The sequence below is a fragment of the Anser brachyrhynchus genome (assembly GCF_964034855.1).
Source record: "Anser brachyrhynchus genome assembly, contig: SCAFFOLD_32, whole genome shotgun sequence".
Classification (NCBI taxonomy): Eukaryota; Metazoa; Chordata; class Aves; order Anseriformes; family Anatidae; genus Anser; species Anser brachyrhynchus.
In genome coordinates this window covers 2,349,960-2,358,558 of record NW_027663874.1, presented here as the reverse complement: position 1 = coordinate 2,358,558, position 8,599 = coordinate 2,349,960, and positions in this window count along the sequence as shown.

The following is an 8,599-nucleotide window of genomic DNA, read 5'->3' as shown; positions in this document are numbered from 1 at the left end:
GGATGCAGTACAGTGAGTCCACAGAGTGCACTGGCACCACTGGGGATGCACTGCAGTGACTCCAGAGAGTGCACTGGCACCACTGGTGATGCAGTGCAGTGAGTCCAGAGAGTGCACTGGCAGCACTGGGGATGCACTGCAGTGACTCCAGAGAGTGCACTGGCACCACTGGGGATGCAATGCAGTGAGTCCAGAGAGTGCAATGGATCAATTGGGGATGCAGTTCAGTTAGTCCAGAGAGTGCACTGGCACCACTGGGGATGCACTGCAGTGAGTGCAGAGAGTGCACTGGCACCACTGGGGATGCAGTACAGTGACTCCAGAGAGTGAACTGGCACCACTGGGGATGCAGTGCAGTGAGTCCAGAGAGTGCACTGGCACCACTGGGGATGCACTGCAGAGACTGCAGAGAGTGCACTGGCACCACTGGGGATGCAGTGCAGTGAGTCCACAGAGTGCACTGGCACCACTGGGGATGCAGTGCAGTGAGTCCAGAGAGTGCACTGGCACCACTGGGGATGCAGTGCAGTGAGTCCAGAGAGTGCACTGTCAGCACTGGGGATGCAGTGCAGTGAGTCCAGAGAGTGCACTGGCACCACTGGGAATGCACTGCTGTGAGTCCAGAGAGTGCACTGGCACCACTGGGGATGCACTGCAGTGAGTCCAGAGAGTGCACTGACACCACTGGGGATGCAGTGCTGTGAGTGCAGAGAGTGCACAGGCACCTTGGGGATGCAGTGCAGTGAGTCCAGAGAGTGCACTGGCACCACTGGGGATGCACTGCAGTGAGTCCATAGAGTGCACTGGCACCACTGGGGATGCAGTGAAATGACTCCAGAGAGTGCACTGGCCCCACTGGGGATGCACTGCAGTGAGTCCAGAGAGTGCACTGGTACCACTGGTGATGCAGCGCAATGACTACAGAGAGTGCACTGGCACCACTGGGGATGCAGTGTGGTGAGTCCAGAGAGTGCACTGGCGCCACTGTGGATGCAGTACAGTGAGTCCACAGAGTGCACTGGCAGCACTGGGGATGCACTGCAGTGAGTCCGGAGAGTGCACTGGCACCACTGGGGATGCAGTGCAGTGAGTGCAGAGAGTGCACTGGCACCACTGGGGATGCAGTGCAGTGAGTCCAGAGAGTGCACTGGCACCACTGGGGATGCACTGCAGTTAGTGCAGAGAGTACACTGGCACCATTGGGGATGTACTGCAGTGAGTCCAGAGAGTGCACTGGCACCACTGGGGATGCAGTGCAGTGAGTCCAGAGAGTGCACTGGCACCACTGGGGATGCAGTGCAGTGAGTCCACAGAGTGCACTGTCACCACTGGGGATGCAGTGCAGTGAGTCCAGAGAGTGCACTGGCACCACTGGGGATGCACTGCAGTGACTCTAGAGAGTGCACTGGCACCACTGGGGATGCAGTGCAGTGAGTCCAGAGAGTGCACTGGCACCACTGGGGATGCAGCGCAATGACTACAGAGAGTGCACTGGCACCACTGGGGATGCAGTACAGTGAGTCCAGAGAGTGCACTGGCACCACTGGGGATGCAGCGCAGTGAGTCCAGAGAGTGCACTGGCACCACTGGGGATGCAGTGCTGTAAGTCCAGAGAGTGCACTGGCACCACTGGGGATGCAGTGCAGTGAGTCCAGAGAGTGCACTGGCACCACTGGGGATGCACTGCAGTGACTCCAGAGAGTGCACTGGCACCACTGGGGATGCAGTGCGGTGAGTCCAGAGAGTGCACTGGCACCACTGTGGATGCAGTGCAGTGAGTCCAGAGAGTGCACTGGCACCACTGGGGATGCAGTGCAGTGACTCCAGAGAGTGCACTGGCACCACTGGTGATGCAGTGCAGTGAGTCCAGAGAGTACACTGGCACCACTGGGGATGCACTGCAGTGAGTCCAGAGAGTGCACTGGATCCACTGGTGATGCAGTGCAGTGAGTCCAGAGAGTGCACTGGCACCACTGGGGATGCAGTGCAGTGACTACAGAGAGAGCACTGGCACCACTGGGTATGCAGTGCAGTGAGTGCAGAGAGTGCACTGGCACCACTGGGAATGCACTGCAGTGAGTCCAGTGAGTGCACTGGCACCACTCTGGATGCAGTGCGGTGAGTCCAGAGAGTGCACTGGCACCACTGTGGATGCAGTACAGTGAGTCCACAGAGTGCACTGGCACCACTGGGGATGCACTGCAGTGACTCCAGAGAGTGCACTGGCACCACTGGGGATGCAGTGCTGTGAGTCCAGAGAGTGCACTGGCACCACTGGGGATGGACTGCAGTGAGTCCAGAGAGTGCACTGGCACCACTGTGGATGCAGTACAGTGACTCCGGAGAGTGAACTGGCACCACTGGGGATGCACTGCAGTGAGTCCAGAGAGTGCACTGGCACCACTGGGGATGCACTGCAGTGAGTGCAGAGAGTACACTGGCACCATTGGGGATGTACTGCAGTGAGTCCAGAGAGTGCACTGGCACCACTGGGGATGCAGTACAGTGAGTCCACAGAGTGCACTCGCACCACTGGGGATGCACTGCAGAGACTCCAGAGAGTGCACTGGCACCACTGGGGATGCAGTGCAGTGAGTCCAGAGAGTGCACTGGCACCACTGGGGATGCACTGCAGTGAGTCCAGAGAGTGCACTGGCACCACTGGGGATGCAGTGCAGTGAGTCCAGAGAGTGCACTGTCAGCACTGGAGATGCAGTGCAGTGAGTCCAGAGAGTGCACTGGCACCACTGGGGATGCAGTGCAGTGAGTCCAGAGAGTGCACTGGCACCACTGGGGATGCACTGCAGTGAGTCCAGAGAGTGCACTGGCACCACTGGGGATGCAGTGTAGTGAGTGCAGAGAGTGCACTGGCACCTTGGGGATGCAGTGCAGTGAGTCCAGAGAGTGCATTGGCACCACTGGGGATGCAGTGCAGTGAGTCCAGAGAGTGCACTGGCACCACTGGGGATGCACTGCAGTGAGTCCAGAGAGTGCACTGGCACCACTGGGGATGCACTGAAATGACTCCAGAGAATGCACTGGCCCCACTGGGGATGCAGTGCAGTGAGTCCAGAGAGTGCACTGGCACCACTGGGGATGCAGCGCAATGACTACAGAGAGTGCACTGGCACCACTGGGGATGCACTGCAGTGAGTCCAGAGAGTGCACTGGCACCACTGGGGATGCAGTGCAGTGAGTCCAGAGAGTGCACTGGCACCACTGGGGATGCACTGCAGTGAGTCCAGAGAGTGCACTGGCACCACTGGGGATGCAGTGCAGTGAGTCCAGAGAGTGCACTGGCACCACTCTGGATGCAGTGCGGTGAGTCCAGAGAGTGCACTGGCACCACTGTGGATGCAGTACAGTGACTCCGGAGAGTGAACTGGCACCACTGGGGATGCACTGCAGTGAGTCCAGAGAGTGCACTGGCACCACTGGGGATGCACTGCAGTGAGTGCAGAGAGTACACTGGCACCATTGGGGATGTACTGCAGTGAGTCCAGAGAGTGCACTGGCACCACTGGGGATGCAGTACAGTGAGTCCACAGAGTGCACACGCACCACTGGGGATGCACTGCAGAGACTCCAGAGAGTGCACTGGCACCACTGGGGATGCAGTGCAGTGAGTCCAGAGAGTGCACTGGCACCACTGGGGATGCACTGCAGTGAGTCCAGAGAGTGCACTGTATCAATTGGTGATGCAGTACAGTTAGTCCAGAGAGTGCACTGGCACCACTGGGAATGCAGTGCAGTGAGTCCAGAGAGTGCACTGGCACCACTGGGGATGCAGTGCGGTGAGTCCAGAGAGTGCACTGGCACCACTGTGGATGCAGTACAGTGAGTCCACAGAGTGCACTGGCACCACTGGGGATGCACTGCAGAGACTCCAGAGAGTGCACTGGCACCACTGGGGATGCACTGCAGTGACTCTAGAGAGTGCACCAGCACCACTGGGGATGCAGTGCAGTGAGTCCAGAGAGTGCACTGGCACCACTGGGGATGCACTGCAGTGAGTGCAGAGAGTACACTGGCACCATTGGGGATGTACTGCAGTGAGTCCAGTGAGTTCACTGGCAACACTGGGGATGCAGCACAGTGAGTCCACAGAGTGCACTGGCACCACTGGGGATGCAGTGCAGTGAGTCCAGAGAGTGCACTGGCACCACTGGGGATGCAGCGCAATGACTACAGAGAGTGCACTGGCACCACTGGGGATGCAGTGCTGTGAGTCCAGAGAGTGCACTGGCACCACTGGGGATGCAGTGCAGTGAGTCCAGAGAGTGCACTGGCACCACTGGGGATGCACTGCAGTGAGTCCAGAGAGTGCACTGGCACCACTGGGGATGCAGTGCAGTGAGTCCAGAGAGTGCACTGGCACCACTGGGGATGCACTGAAGTGAGTCCAGAGAGTGCACTGGCACCACTGGGGATGCAGTACAGTGACTCCAGTGAGTGCACTGGCACCACTGGGGATGGACTGCAGTGAGTCCAGAGAGTGCACTGGCACCACTGGGGATGCACTGCAGTGAGTGCAGAGAGTACACTGGCACCATTGGGGATGTACTGCAGTGAGTCCAGAGAGTGCAATGGCACCACTGGGGATGCAGTACAGTGAGTCCACAGAGTGCACTGGCACCACTGGGGATGCACTGCAGAGACTCCAGAGAGTGCACTGGCACCACTGGGGATGCAGTGCAGTGAGTCCACAGAGTGCACTGGCACCACTGGGGATGCAGTGCAGTGAGTCCAGAGAGTGCACTGGCACCACTGGGGATGCACTGCTGTGAGACCAGAGAGTGCACTGGCACCACTGGGGATGCACTGCTGTGAGTCCAGAGAGTGCACTGGCACCACTGGGGATGCAGTGCAGTGAGTCCACAGAGTGCACTGGCACCACTGTGGATGCAATGCAGTGAATCCAGAGAGTGCACTGGCACCACTGGGGATGCAGCGCAATGACTACATAGAGTGCACTGGCACCACTGGGGATGCAGTGCAGTGAGTCCAGAGAGTGCACTGGCACCACTGGGGATGCAGTGCAGTGAGTCCAGAGAGTGCACTGGCACCACGGGGGATGCACTGCAGTGAGTCCAGAGAGTGCACTGGCACCACTGGGGATGCAGTGCAGTGAGTCCACAGAGTGCACTGGCACCACTGGGGATGCACTACAGTGAGTCCAGAGAGTGCACTGGCACCACTGGGGATGCAGTGCAGTGAGTCCAGAGAGTGCACTGGCACCACTGGGGATGCACTGCAGTGAGTCCAGAGAGTGCACTGGCACCACTGGGGATGCAGTGCAGTGAGTCCAGAGAGTGCACTGGCACCACTGGGGATGCAGTGCAGTGAGTCCAGAGAGTGCACTGGCACCACTGGGGATGCAGTACAGTGACTCCAGTGAGTGCACTGGCACCACTGGGGATGGACTGCAGTGAGTCCAGAGAGTGCACTGGCACCACTGGGGATGCACTGCAGTGAGTGCAGAGAGTACACTGGCACCATTGGGGATGTACTGCAGTGAGTCCAGAGAGTGCACTGGCACCACTGGGGATGCAGTGCTGTGAGTCCAGAGAGTGCACTGGCACCACTGGGAATGCAGTACAGTGAGTCCACAGAGTGCACTGGCTCCACTGGGGATGCACTGCAGAGACTCCAGAGAGTGCACTGGCACCACTGGGGATGCAGTGCAGTGAGTCCAGAGAGTGCACTGGCACCACTGGGGATGCAGTGCAGTGAGTCCAGAGAGTGCACTGGCACCACTGGGGATGCACTGCTGTGAGACCAGAGAGTGCACTGGCACCACTGGGGATGCAGTGCTGTGAGTCCAGAGAGTGCACTGGCACCACTGGGGATGCAGTGCAGTGACTCCACAGAGTGCACTGGCACCACTGGGGATGCAATGCAGTGAGTCCAGAGAGTGCACTGGCACCACTGGGGATGCAGCGCAATGACTACATAGAGTGCACTGGCACTACTGGGGATGCAGTGCAGTGAGTCCAGAGAGTGCACTGGCACCACTGGGGATGCAGTGCAGTGAGTGCAGAGAGTACACTGGCACCATTGGGGATGTACTGCAGTGAGTCCAGAGAGTGCACTGGCACCACTGGGGATGCAGTGCTGTGAGTCCAGAGAGTGCACTGGCACCACTGGGAATGCAGTACAGTGAGTCCACAGAGTGCACTGGCTCCACTGGGGATGCACTGCAGAGACTCCAGAGAGTGCACTGGCACCACTGGGGATGCAGTGCAGTGAGTCCAGAGAGTGCACTGGCACCACTGGGGATGCAGTGCAGTGAGTCCAGAGAGTGCACTGGCACCACTGGGGATGCAGTGCTGTGAGTCCAGAGAGTGCACTGGCACCACTGGGGATGCAGTGCAGTGACTCCACAGAGTGCACTGGCACCACTGGGGATGCAATGCAGTGAGTCCAGAGAGTGCACTGGCACCACTGGGGATGCAGCGCAATGACTACATAGAGTGCACTGGCACTACTGGGGATGCAGTGCAGTGAGTCCAGAGAGTGCCCTGGCACCACTGGGGATGCAGTGCAGTGAGTCCAGAGAGTGCACTGGCACCACGGGGGATGCAGTGCAGTGAGTCCAGAGAGTGCACTGGCACCACTGGGCATGCAGTGCAGTGAGTCCAGAGAGTGCACTGGATCAATTGGGGATGCAGTTCAGTTAGTCCAGAGAGTGCACTGGCACCACTGGTGATGCAGTGCAGTGAGTCCAGAGAGTGCACTGGCACCACTGGGGATGCAGTGCAGTGAGTCCAGAGAGAGCACTGGCACCACTGGGGATGCAGTGCAGTGAGTCCAGAGAGTGCACTGGCACCACTGGGGATGCACTGCAGTGAGTCCAGAGAGTGCACTGGATCAATTGGGGATGCAGTACAGTTAGTCCAGAGAGTGCACTGGCACCACTGGGGATGCAGTACAGTGAGTCCACAGAGTGCACTGGCACCACTGGGGATGCACTGCAGAGACTGCAGAGAGTGCACTGGCACCACTGGGGATGCAGTGCAGTGAGTCCACAGAGTGCACTGGCACCACTGGGGATGCAGTGCAGTGAGTCCAGAGAGTGCACTGGCACCACTGGGGATGCAGTGCAGTGAGTCCAGATAGTGCACTGGCACCACTGGGGATGCAGTGCAGTGAGTCCAGAGAGTGCACTGGCACCACTGGGAATGCACTGCTGTGAGTCCAGAGAGTGCACTGTCACCACTGGGGATGCACTGCAGTGAGTCCAGAGAGTGCACTGACACCACTGGGGATGCAGTGCTGTGAGTGCAGAGAGTGCACAGGCACCTTGGGGATGCAGTGCAGTGAGTCCAGAGAGTGCACTGGCACCACTGGGGATGCACTGCAGTGAGTCCATAGAGTGCACTGGCACCACTGGGGATGCACTGAAATGACTCCAGAGAGTGCACTGGCCCCACTGGGGATGCACTGCAGTGAGTCCAGAGAGTGCACTGGTACCACTGGTGATGCAGCGCAATGACTACAGAGAGTGCACTGGCACCACTGGGGATGCAGTGTGGTGAGTCCAGAGAGTGCACTGGCGCCACTGTGGATGCAGTACAGTGAGTCCACAGAGTGCACTGGCAGCACTGGGGATGCACTGCAGTGAGTCCAGAGAGTGCACTGGCACCACTGGGGATGCAGTGCAGTGAGTGCAGAGAGTGCACTGGCACCACTGGGGATGCAGTGCAGTGAGTCCAGAGAGTGCACTGGCACCACTGGGGATGCACTGCAGTGAGTGCAGAGAGTACACTGGCACCATTGGGGATGTACTGCAGTGAGTCCAGAGAGTGCACTGGCACCACTGGGGATGCAGTGCAGTGAGTCCAGAGAGTGCACTGGCACCACTGGGGATGCAGTGCAGTGAGTCCACAGAGTGCACTGTCACCACTGGGGATGCAGTGCAGTGAGTCCAGAGAGTGCACTGGCACCACTGGGGATGCACTGCAGTGACTCTAGAGAGTGCACCGGCACCACTGGGGATGCAGTGCATTGAGTCCAGAGAGTGCACTGGCACCACTGGGGAAGCACTGCAGTGACTCCAGAGAGTGCACTGGCACCACTGGGGATGTAGTGCAGTGAGTCCAGAGAGTGCACTGGCACCACTGGGGATGCAGCGCAATGACTACAGAGAGTGCACTGGCACCATTGGGGATGCAGTACAGTGAGTCCAGAGAGTGCACTGGCACCACTGGGGATGCAGCGCAGTGAGTCCAGAGAGTGCACTGGCACCACTGGGGATGCAGTGCTGTAAGTCCAGAGAGTGCACTGGCACCACTGGGGATGCAGTGCAGTGAGTCCAGAGAGTGCACTGGCACCACTGGGGATGCACTGCAGTGACTCCAGAGAGTGCACTGGCACCACTGGGGATGCAGTGCGGTGAGTCCAGAGAGTGCACTGGCACCACTCGGGATGCAGTGCAGTGAGTCCAGAGAGTGCACTGGCACCACTGGGGATGCAGTGCAGTGACTCCAGAGAGTGCACTGGCACCACTGGTGATGCAGTGCAGTGAGTCCAGAGAGTACACTGGCACCACTGGGGATGTACTGCAGTGAGTCCAGAGAGTGCACTGGATCCACTGGTG